This window comes from Chrysemys picta, chromosome 21 (assembly GCF_011386835.1).
Source record: "Chrysemys picta bellii isolate R12L10 chromosome 21, ASM1138683v2, whole genome shotgun sequence".
Taxonomy (NCBI): domain Eukaryota; kingdom Metazoa; phylum Chordata; order Testudines; family Emydidae; genus Chrysemys; species Chrysemys picta.
This window is the reverse complement of record NC_088811.1, coordinates 13,486,490-13,502,831: the sequence shown is the minus strand read 5'-3', so window position 1 is coordinate 13,502,831 and position 16,342 is coordinate 13,486,490. Positions and strand designations below refer to the sequence as shown.

At 44.3% G+C, this 16,342-nt stretch overlaps 1 protein-coding gene across 3 annotated transcripts in view; it reads right to left on the bottom strand.

Annotated features, from left to right (window-relative positions):
• Nucleotides 1-15,271, bottom strand: part of KAZN (kazrin, periplakin interacting protein) — a 756,723-nt gene extending 741,452 nt beyond the window's left edge. The window contains exon 1 of one of the 3 annotated variants that reach the window (XM_065575404.1): nt 15,079-15,271. The gene's annotated coding sequence lies outside the window, so the exon portion shown is untranslated. The remainder of the gene's footprint in view (nt 1-15,078) is intronic. The other 2 variants (XM_065575403.1, XM_065575402.1) reach the window with 2 other exon arrangements.
• Between the last annotated feature and the right edge of the window lie 1,071 nt (nt 15,272-16,342).

Here is a 16,342-nt window from a genome sequence, read left to right as displayed (position 1 = left end):
CAGGACATCTGGTCACCCAGTGCCTCAGTTCCCCGCTCTGTACAATGTCTGTATTAACATCTTAGCAATGGAGTTAAGGTTAATTAGTATGTGCAAAAGTGTTTTGAGAGCTCCACATATTATAAAGGTGCAAATGTTTTGATTATTTTTTAGTAGCAGGGGATATGTCTTCCAGCTGCGGCTAGAGTAGATTTCAGGCATTCTACCACCCCCGTTATGCCTTTTGAGGCGAACACAATTACTGAAACAGGCTGCATCTCGCTACCTCCCACAACTTCACTGCATGGAACCATAACCGAAGCAAAGAGCCTACTGCTTCAAATGGTAAATTCTGCTCAAGGACCAAGGTGTAAATTTCACTCCTGCCTTTATTGGTCTCTTGCTGACACTAAAAAGCCTCTGTCAGAAACACTCTTACCCCTCAGATCACCTCTGCTAATGACTTGGTAGGTGCTCTGAATTTAGAATAAGTTTGGCTGAATTCTGAATCTATTTGAATATTGTGGATTCAAGAGTTCAGCTCACATTGGACGTTAATTAGGAGAGACGTATTAGGGCTGCTCTGTAAAGGCCGTGCATCTGAAAAAAAGACTGAAAATAAACAGTAGGAGATGGGGGGGGGGGGGAGAAAGAGGGGAAATCTAATAAAACTACCAGGGACAAATAAGACAGAGGCATCAGAGGAAGGCGGCGGAGGAAGAGAAAATACAGAGGGGAAAATTTTCAAAGGCACAAAGGGCGGTTATCTGCCCGACTCATTAAAGGCCGTTGTTCAGCTGTTTCGGTGACCAAAGCCAAGGAAAACATACATTGTTTTGCCCCATGTTAAAAAAAATGCTGGTGGCCTTTTCTTGCATTAACTTTAGTATCACTATGCTTTGGATCACGGGACTTCAAATTTGGCAGGAGGGTGGCTTTTATGGCAGGTAGGTGCCTTTTGCCTTCCCTGTGCAATCTTAATTCACCCCCCCTGTGCATATGCATTAAATCAGGGGTGGCCAACCTGTGGCTCCAGAGCCACATGCGGCTCTTCAGAAGTTAATATGCGGCTTCTTGCCTAGGCACCGACTCCGGAACGAGCTACAGGCACCAATTTTCCAATGTGCCGGGGGTGCTCACTGCTCAACCCCTGGCTCTGCCCCAGGTCCCAGCCCCACTCCACTCCTTCCCCCAAGGTCCCCGCCCCTTCCCCTGAGTCTGCCACGCCCTTGCTCCTCTTCCTCCCCCCCCCCGCCCCCCGCACACCACAAGACAGCTGATCACGGCAGGTGGGAGGGGCAGAGATGGAGGGTTAGGTGCTGATTGGTGGTGCTTCTGGCAGGTGGGAGAGGTGTGGAGGGGAGAGAGCTGACAGGGGGCTGCTGACCTGTTACTGTGACTCTTTGACAATGCACATTGGTAAGTTCTGGCTCCTTCTCAGGCGCAGGTTGGCCACCCCTGCATTAAATGATAGCATCTTTAGTTACGTGATCAAATAAGTTTTTTCCCCCAGGCCCCCTGCCTTATTCAGTGCACAGAAGGGAGCATACTCATTGAACGAGCAGCTAGTCAATATTTTTGTTTTCTTGTTCAGCATCTGACCCTGGGTGTTATTCACTGCACACACTTCAAATTCTGCTATGAAGACAGAAGTATTCATTTCCCCCCGGGCTCTTCTGTGGTGCTCCGCACTAGAGCATCTGAGTTTTCATAAAGATTAATTTATTTTTACAACACGCCTGCACGATAAGGGCCAATTATTATCCCCAAGCTACAGCTGGGGAAACAAAGCTCAGAAAAGTTAAAAGTCAGATGTATCCAGTAACTTTGGGTGCTCAAGTTTAGCCCCTAGGACCTGAATTTTTCACAGTATTTAGCATTATATAGCACTAAAGCACAGTTCCCATTGGCTTCAGCCGCAGCTATGAATGCTTGGTGCTTCTGCAAATCAGCCCCCCACCCCACCTCCAAGATCTCACCCCAGGCACGCAGAAAGCAAGGCGTACACTATTAGTGACCACCTCTGAAAAGTTTGGCTTAAGTGACTTGCCTAGCAACACACAGCAACTGTGGGCAGATACAGGGACGGATGCCAGTTCTCCAGCATAGCATTCAACAGTCTTAAACTTGAGACCCTCCTTTCTCTTCCTACAGTCCCTCAGCCATTGTCCACCTTCCAGCTTCTGCAGCAAATGAAGCAGGGGGTCCCATCCTGCTGTCATCCCCAGAGCAGGTCCATTCTGTGCACTGAATGGGACATGGGTCCTGTGTGAAAAACAGTATGTGAGCGTGTCGTTACAGCTATTGTAACACAAGGGGTGTATGTGCATGAGTATTAAAGTTGCACAGACCCTAATTCTGTTTTTTTCCCCAACTTTGGCATGCTTGACTTTGCAACTGTAATGCTTTTTTAATATAATTTGAGTGTGGGTCGTTACATACAGCCCCCCATTTTGTGTGCTGTATGTACACACTGCATCCATTTGAGTGCGCCAAGCTTTTGGGGTATATCAATCCCCAATATAGAGCAATGACATCCCTGAATCTAGAAAACAGTCTCTTAAAATAACTACTGAAACCAGTTGTCCCACGGGTAACAAGAATTTTCAAGCATGTTTTATGTCCTTTAGAAACAGCTTGGGAGGGTTGCTATTTCCAAACCCCATGGGATTCCCCCATCCCGATTTTAACAATCTTTTTGCTTAGCTAAGCAGTGAAAAGCTTCCAAACTTCAGCAATTGAATGTTAGAAGTCAAGCTCCTCCCGTTCGATGGCCTCAGTGCTTCCGGATGCTGAGCCCTGCAAGCCTGCAAAGTGGCTGCAAGAGCTGTGCAAATCGTTGACTTGTCGGTGTGCTGGTTAACGCCAAACGTGGTTTGTGTTCTGTGCTCAATGAAAACTCAAAAAAAATCATTTTGATTTGGGACTCTTTTTTTTATTAACAGCAAAGGAAATTGAGAAAAGTCATTCCTTTAGTCATAGTCATAAACAAAACTAGGGAAATATAACCTAGATGGAGCTACTATAAAGTGGGTGCAAAACTGGTTGGAAAAATCGTTCCCAGAGAGTAGTTATCAGTGGTTCACAGTCATGCTGGAAGGGCATATCAAATGGTGTCCCGCAGGGATTGGTTCTGGGTCTGCTTCTGTTCAATATCTTCATCAATGATTTAGATAATGGCATAGAGAGGACACTTATAAAGTTTGCAGATGATACCAAGATGGGAGGGGTTGCAAGTACTTTGGAAGATAGGATTAAAATTCAAAATAATCTGGACAAACTGGAGAAATGATCTGAAGTAAATAGGATGAAATTCAATAAGAACAAATGCCAAGTACTCCACTTAGGAAGGAACAATCAGTTGCACACATACAAAATGAGAAATGACTGCCTAGGAAGGAGTACTGCAGAAAGGGATCTAGGGGTCATAGTGGATCACAAGTTAAATATGAGTCAACAGTGTGACGCTGTTGCAAAAAAAGCAAACCTCATTCTGGGATGTATTAGCGGGAGTATTGTAAGCAAGACATGGGAAGTAATTCTTCTACTCCACTCTGTGCTCATTAGGCCTCAACTGGAGTATCATGTCCAGTTCTGGGCACCACATTTCAGGAAAGATGTGGACAAATTGGAGGTGGTCCAGAGAAGAGCAACAAAAATGATTAAAGGTCTAGAAAACATGATCTATGAGGGAAGATTGAAACAATTGGGTTGTTTAGTCTGGAGAAGAGAAGACTGAGAGGGGACATAACAGTTTTCAAGTACATAAAAGGTTGTTACATGGAGGAAGGAGAAAAATTGTTCTTCTAGGAAAAACTTCCTAACTGTCAGGGGGGTTAAGCACTGGCATAAATTGCCTAGGGAGGTGGTGGGATCTCCGTCATTGGGGATTTTTAAGAGCAGGTTGGACAAACACCTGTCAGGGATGGTCTAGACAATACTTAGTCCTGCCTTGAGTGCAGGGGACTGGACTTTTATGACTCACAAAACCACCATAAAAATAGGTGACAGTAGTGCTGTCTTTAGCCCTATAGCCAAGTTAATGTCCCTGCTCTGAATCATGGACGGAAGGGCTCAACCCTCAGTCGTCCCATATAGTAGAGGAGTGCTGTAACCATAGGGCTGTAGGATATTGCCGGGGAGGAGAGGAAGGAGGGTACTGGCTCCTCCTCCTCCGGTGGTTTCACGAATGGCACTGAAGTCCCCCTGTGAATCTAGTAAAAAAAATTATTTTTTGTCCAAAACTATTAGACAAATGTGTGTCAAAATATTTGCAAGTAGTTTCAGTCAACCCCAAGCTGCATTTTCTGGCAAATAAACGATTAAATACAAAGTATTTCACCCAACTCTAGCACATGCTTCACTGTAAGCACACAAGCAGCTCCACTGCCGTCAGGGACGCTGACCCTTTGCAAGCCCCTAGCGTGGGCATGCGGCACAAGTGACTCTCAAACCGGGCAAGCCGAACCAGTGCAAGTAGGGTCCATCACACTAATGCAGCAGGTGTATGCTCGTAACAATAGTGACCCCCTTCTGTGTAGCTCTACTGGTAAAACACCCACCCCAACTCATCGGTGTAAACAAGTCCTCATGCAGCAAAACCTTAACGTGAAGCTCAGACAGAATTAAGGTTTTGCCTTTTGGTGCAAATGGAAAGGGTTAATTCAGAATACATCCAAACTTTAACAACCTGCGAAGCCTTTCACTAAAATGTCGAGTCTCACGAACCCCCTCCTAAAAATGAATATTTCCAGGGATTTTCTCCTTTACTGGAGTATAAATTATAAAAGCAGTGATCTTGGAAATATAAACTTTGTTTTTATGACTGCTTATTACATACTATTTACTATTATTTATCATCACTGTATTTTTATTACATTATGAAAACAGCAACACTCTTCCAAGATCTCACTTTTGTAGCTTGTATCACTTTGAATAAGCCTGTTATAAGACAAGGCTCCTATGTTTCATCAGGAGGATCAGATGTGAAACAGCATGAAGGTATTTAAGAAGCCAACTCAAAGAGTCCCTCCTACAGAAGCATTCAGGTCTTGAGCAGTCCAGACAAATAACACGCATTACAACAAAGCTTAAACTTGTTCTTCATAATAATTTTAAAAACAATAGCAACTGCCTATTTAAATTTTAAAAACAGCAAAAAATATCCACCTTCCTTTCCATTTCTTATAAGGAGTCTTGAAGTTTAAAATCGCCTCAGTGTGATATATATGTTTGCTTTGATCTGCTTAGCTCTTGGAAGTCTAGGGGCCCCGGGCTTCCGGCCCTGTGCTGCCCGGGGTCCCTAGGGACAGCTCTGTCTGCCATTAGGGAATTTTTCCCCCCCAAGAACCTCCTGTAATATTTTGCAAACCCCAGTTTGGGAACCACTGGAATACATGGAAGTGTTGGAGACCAGGATGCAAAAAATGCTACCAATCTTCATTCAGAACTTTGATAAAGTTGGCCTTTTCTCAAAAAGTGAATAGTTTTTTTTTCTAATTGATAAAGTGAAACATTTGAGGGTTGCATTGTTTTTTCAGCAATGGATACGGGATACACCTGCATACACACTTTCAGTGGCAAAATGAAAAGCCGTGGATAAGGGAGAAAAAAGATTTTTAGTTCTCAAAAGAACATGAAATCTTTCCAAGCAAACCTCATAGTGGAGATGGCTGAAAAATGGCACGTAGGGTTCATGCGGAGGTGGGATGGAAAGATGGGTTTGCCTCTGACAGTCTCCCTGTTTTATAGCAATTTCACGAATAAGAAATGCACTTGAGCCAGCTTACCTCCTATGTTCATGCATCTTTCAACCTGCTGCTTTTGCACATCTCTATTTTTGCTATTTGAAAGAGCCGTGGTGCCTGGATTCTGATTTAGGATAGCTACTCTGAAGGCTTTTTGGAATTCAGCTCTATGTGCCTGGCTAGAGGAATATCAACAGCCGAGATCAATGAACTTTGACTAATTGACTCTTTAGTCAGATAAAGTGGATCTGCAAATGCCAAGGTTTTCCTTTAATTTTTATAAGCAAATTGTTCATGCCCTGTTGGGCTTTTACTGCTTGCATATTTTCACTGTACTAACGAATACTGATGGAGCTCTTCTGTGCATACTATGACAAGTTTATTCTTCATAAACAGTAGATATTGGGAGCAGCCTGTATGAATTTCTTGCTTTCCATGAAGAGTATCGCTCTTTCAGACTACTAGTTCTCAGGGCCAAATCTCCAATCCTTGCCAATGGGCTTTGTGTGGGGGCTGTTCAGAGGGGTGTACATCAGCCCCCCCCACACACACAATTTCCCTCCAAGCCAGGGAGCACCAGCAAAATCATGAGAATTTAAAATGCCTACGTTTTCTCACCACACACACATACACACACACAGAGCAATTCACTTACCCAAGTGGGAAACCCCTCGTTCCACTCATCTACTTAATCAATAAACACAGAGCAGTGGACTAACTCCGGTCACTGAGAGCCACTATACAAAATCAAGGAGCTCCTGATAAAGTGCATTCAGATACTATTCTTGCAAAAACCAGAACCGTAAAGCACAACTGGCAGCAAACGATGAAGACAATCAAAGTACTCAAACAGCACAAGGGGGACCAAAAAATCTCCAGGGCAGGTTCACCAATCCCATATTCTACAATTTGGTAGAATAATTGACTAGCACAAACACTGACTGCATAACTCATTTTTCCTAAGGACAGTATTTTCCATAACTTGCTTGGCTTTATTCCTTGTTTTATAGTTTCTACTGTGCCTACTGCTATAGTCCCTCATAATAAATATTTGCAGAATATGCCCTTGGAGGGGAAAGATCATCCAATGGTTAAGTGCAGCATGAGAGACCTGGATTCATTTCCCTGCTCTGCCACAGGCTTCCTGTGGGACTATGGGCAAGTCACTTAAGTCCAGATCCTCAAAGATATTTTGGCACTTAACTCCCATAAGAGCAGCCATACTGGGTCAGACCAAAGGTCCATCTAGCCGAGTATCCTGTCTTCCGACAGTAGTCAATGCCAGGTGCCCCAGAGGGAATGAACAGAACAGGAATCATCAAGTGATCCATCCCATCGCCCACTCCCAGCTTCTGGCAAACAGAGGCTAGGGACACCATCCCTGCCCATCCTGGCTAATAGCCATTGATGGACCTATCCTCCATGAATTTATCTAGTTCTTTTTTGAACCCTGTTATAGTCTTGGCCTTCACAACATCCTTTGGCAAGGAGTTCCATGGGGTGACTGTGCGTTGTGTAAAAAAAAAAAAAAAAAAAAAAACCTCCCTTTTGTTTGTTTTAAACCTGCTGCCTATTAATTTCATTTGGTGGCCCCTAGTTCTCCCATTCATTTCAATGGAAAATAGGCACCTAAATACCTGTGAGGATCAGGGCCTTTGCCTCTCCCCCATCTGTAAAATGGAGGTAATATTTTCCTACCTCCCAGGGGTATTGTGAGGATAACTACATTAGAGACTGTGCTATGTACAGTGATGGCCAGCTAAGTATCTATGATAGACAGACCATAGAAGGTTTGTTATTTGTATTCCAGTAATACCTAGAGGCTATGGGGTGCTCCAGGATCAGGACCCCATTGTGCTAGATACTCGGTACACCCATGGAAAAGATGGTTACTGCCCCAGATGACTTGCAATCTGAAACAAGAGATTAGAGGTTGGTGCAACTAACAGATGGGGGGAACACAAGGCAACAATGAGAGTGATGATGGATGGAGGAAGAGCACCAGCTACCTAATCACTGGCCAGTGTTTTGTAGGCATTGCAGCATAGATGGATAATTGCAAATTACATAAAATGGGGCCAACAGATGGGAAACAGAAACCAATTAAGTGACTTGCCCAAGGTCACAGTGACAGAGACAGGAATTGAATCCAGGTCTCTCAAATCCCGGTTTAGTGCCTTAAAGCTACTCTTAACTTCATTCAAGTTGTAAAATGCTTATCATTCATCTGAGATGTCCTATAATGTTGGGAGAATTCCTGTTACACGCATCACAATATTGTAATGATGTATGTTTTATAGGATCCTCAACATACATTAGTAGCTGCCGTTCGTGCCAATGCTGGAGAGGGGTTATTCTAGCACTTACAGTGAATTGTACATGTAGGGAGATTTGAAACTTGATTTTTGTTGTTTTGAAGACTCCTCCAGTCTTTTTGTCTCTTGGAATAGCCCGGTAAATGATTCCTTTTATTGCAAGATCAAACCAGATTCCCCTTGAAAGTGGCAGCACAAACATGAATCAATGGTGGCTGACTTTTCCATTAGCTCCTCAGTCTCGTGGGCACTTCGAGTAGGGTTTCTATTCTTGGCATGTTGTGAACCGCAGCTAGGACAGGGGAACCGAGATCCTGCCTTGAAGCAAAGAAAAAGCAGACAGCCGCAGATTTCCCTCAGTACCAGCCGTGGACAGCAGCCAGAGCCGGAGTGAGCTCTTTGCTATTGCCAGTAGCTCCCTGTGGATTGTGCACGGTGCAGTAAGGAGTTTGAGAAGTCAAGACGTTTAAGCCTGAACGGAAGGGGCAGAAACCAGGCTGCACTGGCGGGTACAAGTACTCTTGGCAATATTCTTGAGCAGCCTTGAAATTACTAAGCTGCCAAAGGCAGAACTTCCTGGTTCACTCCCCCAGTGAAGGTTAGATTTATTGTTCTGAATGATGAAGGCTATTTGGGACCATTTGACGTGTGCAACCAGTGATCCTCTAGGTAAGGGTGAGCTAATTAACGCTATCAGGCACTTCACTATCATGTCTATTTTACGCAGAAGGCACTCAGTTACTATAGGCAGAGCAGCAGTATAAAACACAGACAATCAACTTTTCGGTCTTCTAAATACCAGTGTATCGGCCTCTTGTTATAACTTCCTCCACCCACTCATTGATGTGATCTGCTTCTTTCTCTCTCCCTCCTCTTCCCCCCGAGTGTTAAGTGACTAAAGAGGTGGCGGGTGGGAACAGCAATAGGTATCTCAAATATTCATAGGCTGGTGGCTACTCATGACTATGTAGACCTCGGTGACTATTTCCCCTGTCCTCCCATCCCTCCCCTCCTATAACTTGTATATCAACTAAGCGTTCAGTTTTCAAAGTTATTTTTGCAGTTGCACCTGGGAGCCCCAGTGCTGGGTAGGAATTCATTACGTTAGGAGCTGTACAAACAGAAGGCAGTCCCTGCCTGATAGAGCTTGCAATCTCACTCAGCATTGGCCTGACTCTGCTCCCATTAAAGGCAAAGGGATTTTGACTATTTTAATGGGAGCAGAGTTAAGCCAACACAGAGTGCTTGGAAAACCCCACTGTAAATGCTAGATCGCACCACCTCTAGTATTGTAGGGCTGTGATTGGAAATGCCACAGTAGAAACAGTAAATTCTAGTGAGGTGTTGATAACCTGATCCACCACCAACCCATGAAGTACTTGAAGCACAAGAATAGGGATGGGGACAGGGCAAGCCTTGTTTAAGATACTTGATGCCTAGTTTTAAGGTGTTGTGCACTCCCAACTCCAGCTGAAACCAGTGGGAGCTGCAGTTGCTTGGCCCCTGTGGAAATCAGGCCATCACCATTTTACATTGTTACTGCGCATTCTCTCCCTTTACATCTCGATGCTCCCCTAGCTTCTGATAAAAAGGTCAGCAAGGCAAGGTCTCAACCCAATGGGGCATAAAAGCGATGATATCCCGCTAAATATATGCTGCAAACTTCTACCTAAAACAAAGTAACACCCAGGAAACTGGATTACTCCCACCCTCCTCCAGATATCAAGTGTTCATGCACTGGGCGCATTCGTGAAGTGCCTGGAGAATCAATATGAACAGTCTCTAAGCTCCAAAGACTTTCTGCCCTTCGAGCATATTACTGGGGCTACCTTGTTGTCACATCCTGGAAACACTGTCTCCTGAAGAAAGTCACAGGGCCAGCCAGTCAACACGGCCACTGCTAGCAGCTCACTTCTGACATGGCCCTAAAAGAGAGGATGGGGCAGGGGGGAAAATCTAGGTCTGACCACTCAAAACTCAATGCGGAGTTCTAGATTTGCTGACCCTGACTGACAGTATCCCTGTGAATTTTCACCTTGAATCCTAGGGCAAAGCCTAGTCATTAAGGCAGAATATTAACAAGGTCAATGATTCTTCGGCCAAATAGATGTTCTTCCATTTCTACAGCTGTTCTGTGTATCCTTGGCAGAGTGCTGGTCATGATGGTGTCAGCGTGGATTAAGAGTTTGAGCCTGCTAAATTATCTCCTTGGGGGCAGGGATCACGTTACTATGTGTCCTTACAGCACCTAGCACACTAGGGACCTGCTCTCCACTGGGGCTCCTGGTTGCTACAGTAATTCAAACTATGAACATGCAGGTCCCATTGCTGCATACTGTATCTATTGCATTTGCACCAGTTTTATAACATCTGGTACACAGTCGTTATCCAAGGGTAGAATTAAGCTCCAAGGCAGATATTTTGCTCTTTAGCTTCAGTACAAGTGTGTAGAGGAAATCTATGCTCCTTGCTGTCATTTTTGTAGTATCAGTGCAAGTGTGTGACAAAGGAAAGTGATGCCAAGTTCCATTCACTACTGAAAGTTTGTGGCTATGGCATCCCAGAGAACATGGAAGAAACATGTTCGCTCACTGGGGTCAAAGCAACATTGTACCCTACAGCACGTCTACACACATTTTGTCCATTCTACTTTTAAGTCCTGACTAACAGAGAATATAGCATCTCCCTTGGGAGGAGAGGCCACACAGATTCATAGATTCTAGGACTGGAAGGGACTTCGAGAGGTCATCGAGTCCAGTCCCCTGCCCTCATGGCAGGACCAAATACTGTCTAGACCATCCCTGATAGACATTTATCTAACCTACTCTTAAATATCTCCAGAGATGGAGATTCCACAACCTCCCTAGGCAGTTTATTCCAGTGTTAGCAGCCCCATCTAAATTGTATTTGCCTAGTTTATCGATAAGAATATCATGCGAGACCATATCAAATGCCTTACTAAAGTCTAGGTATACCACATCCACAGCTTCTCCCTTATCCACAAGGCTCGTTATGCTATCAAAGAAAGCTATCAGATTGATTTGACATGATTTGTTCTTCACAAATCCATGCTGGCTGTTCCCTATCACCTTACCACCTTCCAAGTGTTTGCAGATGATTTCCTTAATTACTTGCTCCATTATCTTCCCTGGCACAGAAGTTAAACTAACTGGTCTGTAGTTTCCTGGGTTGTTTTTATTTCCCTTTTTATAGATGGGCACTATATTTGCCCTTTTCCAGGCTTCTGGAATCTCTCCTGTCTACCATGATTTTCCAAAGATAATAGCTAGAGGCTCAGATACCTCCTCTATTAGCTCCTTGAGCATTCTAGGATGCATTGCATCAGGCCCTGGTGACATGCAGGCATTAACTTTTTTAAGTGATTTTTAACTTGTTCTTTTTTTTATTTTATCTGCTAAACCTACCCCCTTCCCATTAGCATTCACTAGGTTAGGCATTCCTTCAGACTTCTCAGTGAAGACCGAAACAAAAGTCATTAAGCATCTATGCCATTTCCAAGTTTCCTGTTACTGTTTCTCTGTCTTCACTGAGCAATGGGCCTACCCTGTCCTTGGTCTTCCTCTTGTTTCTAATGTATTGATAAAAAGTCTTCTTGTTTCCCTTTATTCCCGTAGCTAGTTTGAGCTCATTTTGTGCCTTTGCCTTTCTAATTTTGCCCCTGCATTCCTGTGTTGTTTGCCTATATTCATCCTTCGTAATCTGTCCTAGTTTCCATTTTTTATATGACTCCTTTTTATTTTTTAGATCATGCAAGATCTCGTGGTTAAGACAAGGTGGTCTTTTGCCACATTTTCTATCTTTCCTAACCAGTGGAATAGCTTACTTTTGGGCCCTTAATAGTGTCCCTTTGAAAAACTGCCAACTCTCCTCAGTTATTTTTCCCCTCAGTCTTGATTCCCATGGGTCCTTACCTATCAGCTCTCTGAGCTTACCAAAATCCGCCTTCCTGAAATCCATTGTCTCTATTTTGCTGTACTCCCTTCTACCCTTCCTTAGAATTTCTAACTCTATGATTTCATGATCACTTTCACCCAAGCTGCCTTCTACTTTCAAATTCTCAACGAGTTCCTCCCTATTTGTTAAAATCAAATCTAGAACAGCTTCCCCGCAGTAGCTTTTTTAGCCTTCTGAAATAAAAAGTTGTCTGCAATGCAGTCCAAGAATTTGTTGGATAGTCTGTGCCCCGCTGTGTTATTTTCCCAACATATATTTGGATAGTTGAAGTCCCCCATCACTACCAAATCTTGGGCTTTGGATGATTTTGTTAATTGTTTAAAGAAAGCCTCATCCACCTCTTCCATTTGGTTAGGTGGCCTGTAGTAGACTCCTAGCATGACATCACGCTTGTTTTTTACCCCTTTTAGCCTAACCCAGAGACTCTCAACACTTCTGTCTCCTATGTCCATCTCCACCTCAGTCCAAGTGTGTACATTTTTAATATATAAAGCAATACCTCCTCCCTTTTTCCCCTGTCTATCCTTCCTATCCATCTACTATGTCTGAAGCAATAGGGCTTTCAACATGTCCCGTACAGAGAGAGGCCAGGACTGGATCCAACAGATCTGTCCATTGAAATGTTTCCCTTGATAGAATATCCCTGGCAATTTGGTAACTTTAAACCAAGTTAAACCAAGGAACTGGGTGATTTGACAAAGAGAAAATTCAGCTATTTCACCTTTAGTAGCACTCTGTCTGGAATGACTAATATCCCTGCTGACAAGGTCCTTAATATCATTCTATGAAGATGTAGCAACTTATTTTCCCCATGCTGACGCTTAGTGGATCTGACAGGAAGTCAAGAAGTCTTGCAATGCGAAGCTTTCTGCAAGATTAGCAAAGAAAGTCTAAAGTGAGTGCAGAGTGGAAGCAATTCACATAAGGCCAGGCCTTGATAAATGCAACCCACTTGGTACCGGTTTTTCTTCCATGTTTAGTTACCTGAGTGGAAGAACAAGCATATAGCAGAGGGCTCAATATACAGGTCAGAGCAGGATGGCACAATATGCAAGGAGCTGTTCCAGCAAGAAAATGGATTATTTTATTATAACATGCTTTTCACACACACACAGCGCTCTGGAAGAATCCCTGAACAAACTATGGGTGCTATGCCGTGCAGTGCTCCCCTATAGGAGAAGACGCAGGAACAGAAGAGGAGGAGTTTAAATGGAACAAGGAGGAATTAACTCATGATTTTAACTGAAATTCACCAGCAGGACATGGAAACAAGCAATTGTATCATTACTGAAAAACACTGACTGGCAAAGTGTTAAAGTAAAGAATTTTTGCAGTTCTCTCCGTTTGCAGCCCCAAGCAAGTTCAAATGCAGATGAGGAGAATTACTGCACATTTAAAGAGTCTCCCCTGGGATTCAATTCCTGTGCACTGGAAATAGATGCGTCATTCATGACTTGCAGTTTAGGAACAAAAGGAAGGGGGGGAAATACAGTGAAGAGTCATTAGGAGAGTAGTTCTTGGCAGGAAGTTGTTTGATGCCAGCAGCATAAGCCACATTCCAAGAAAATAACTAAAGTCACTTTTAAACGAAGCAACTGCTGTGAGACAAACTCGAGATGGGTTTGAGCCCCAGCGTTTGGTATTTGAAGACTCCTGATGTTCAGGAGACAGGCATTCAGGGTGAGTGTGTGGCTGGAGAATTCAGAGATTTACTCATCACATAAGCCAGGGTTCTGCAGGTGAATCAAAACAGAGAGCTGCCTCTTGCAGCTAGATGGAGGCTTTGGTTTCTGCACGGTTAGGTGGGTGTAAAGGTATAAAGAGAAGCATTTGTTAGTAGGGTGAATACCACCCTCCCTGTGAGGGGGAGTGGAAATTTGGTATGTAAGGATTTCATTTGCTGGCACTTTGAAAGAAAATTTCATTGTCATCTTCTCGGCCGTCTAAAAAACCCAGTATCAAAAGTACTTTTATGGCCCCATACTGGGGTGTCTAAAAACCCTACAGTCTCATGCATTTGTACTCAACACCCCTGAGGGGAACTACTATCCCCATTATGCAGACGGGGAACCGAGGTACAACATGACTTGCTCAAGTCATACAGGAAATCTGTGGTGGAGCAGGGAATTGAAGCCAGGTCTCCTCATCCCAAGTCTAACTGCCCTGCCTCATTCATGGTTTTCTGTTCGGTAGCTAAACAGCAGTAGCTCGGGTGGACCGACTCTTGTAGCAGGAAGAGCCTGCTGAACCAGCCCCAATGTGGCATGTAACAGAGCAAGCAAGTTTGGCAGATGAATCATCGCAGTGGGGCGTTTGCCTTGCAACACAAATATTGTGTCATGCTGCTGGCTTAGAAAAGTTCTGCAATAGGCAAATCCAATTGGACAGGATAGGAAGGAGTTGAGAGACTTTAGGCTAGATTCTCCACTGCCCTGCACTATACAGAGCCATAGCTGCACAGAGCAAGGGCAAAGTAGGAGTGAATCGCTGCTAGATCAGAACAGGTGCAAGTGACGACACATTGTCCAGGGCAGCAGAGAATCTGGCCCTTCATAGGTTATACCCCAAAAGGAACTATGCTAACTTCATTGCCCTCTAGTTCCTGGCTGAACGCCCATCCTTCAGGAGGGAATTTCTTTCCCTTCCTGTTGGGGAAAAACTGGTAGGGAGTTAAGTGCTCATTAAAAGGGTCCAGTCTATTTGGTTGGTGGAGCCTCAAACCTACTATTCACTTGCACAGCACTGTATGGTCAGTGGCAGGATTGTAAAGGTTACTTCTTCCCTTCTTTATCACTTACTCTTATGTGAAAATAACTTTGATGGGCCCAACACTTTCTGCAGAAGGCGATTCCAATAGCTGATGAAAACACAATACATACTCTTTTTTTTTAAATAAAAGGATACAAAGCTCCCTAAACTTTCCCAAATGGAGCATTTACCAAAGCATAGCAAAGACTTCTTACAGAGAGATTCATTAACAACCACATAACAAAGATGCTACAAAGTCAAGGTGACTAACAGCTTAGTAGAGCAGCACAACAAATCCTATAGGAAACGTGTACCTGGGAGGAAGAACCAGCGTGATTTACTTCAGCCTCCAAATGCAAAGGGCAGTCATTCCCGGGCGGTCTTACTCTTGAGAGGAATTCTTCCCTTCTTCCAAAGCAGGAGCACAACAGGCACCAAGGCAGCTTAGTAGAGCTTGGGTTTGAAATATAAAGAATTGCCACAAACAGTCTCCAAACGCCTGCCTGCTCCCACCTGCTCTGCTTTTCAACAAGCTGACCACGGCAGGTGCTGCCTTTCATTAATCATCTACAGCCAAGCAGACACCCTTTGTGGTCTGAAAGCTCTGTTCCACAGCAAGCTTCCCCTGGCCACACTCCCCTTCCAAGCTCGCTCATCCCTGACTGGGAGGGACCATCTCTAGGGCAGGTGGTGGGGGGGGATAGTTCAGTCTTCCTGGAGCTATTCAGTTCTTGGCCTCTCTGCTGACAGCACCAGCTGTGATGGGTCATGTGCGTGCACTGCTGTCCGCTAGAGACCAAGAGCACCCCCTGCTTGTTTCACATAGGCCGCTAGCCGTCAGCTAGTGGTGACCTTTGGTCCCTGATCTAGGCTAGACTCAAACCAGTGACCAGGCAAAAGGCTCCTTTCCCCATAAACAAGGGAAGTGTGTTACTTAGTGCTTGACTCTTACACTATTTCTAGTCTGTCCCCTCAGGAGCTTGCCCAGTGTCTAATATGTAGTGACAAGCTGTTAGGGGATCCAGACACTTGCAAGTGTCTTCCTTGTTTAATTGTTTTAACCTTTACATGTGCTGTTCTCCAGACACAGCCTACAAGGAACATTATCTGGACATTGACATCAAAGGTTGTAATAGATCAACCAGGCTCTCCCCTCCTGTGAGACTCTCTCTCCTCTGTCCTTAGAGGCATGGCTGAGATTTTTTTTCCCCAAAGGGTTTGTTCACCGGCTGCTTCATCATCTCCAGCTTTTGTCACCCTGGAGCCTACAGCTGTGGATGATCGTATGTTGTGCCACAAGAGCAGCCCCAGTAATATTTGGAGGGTTTTTCCCCATCTTTGTGGAGGTACTCTTCTGCCACAAGCCCAAAACACCAAGCCTGTCTTCATTCCTTTCAAAGGGCAGATTAGTGCTGCTGCTTGGACAGCACCTGAGAGCAAATGACATCTAGCTAGCCAGCTAAAGAACACTACAGACCCGCTCTCATGCAGTGAGAGATTTATGGTCAGAGAAGTCTGGTTTTGCTCATCACTTAATTGAAACTAGGGTTTTAAAAAACCATCAAGGCTTCAACAGTG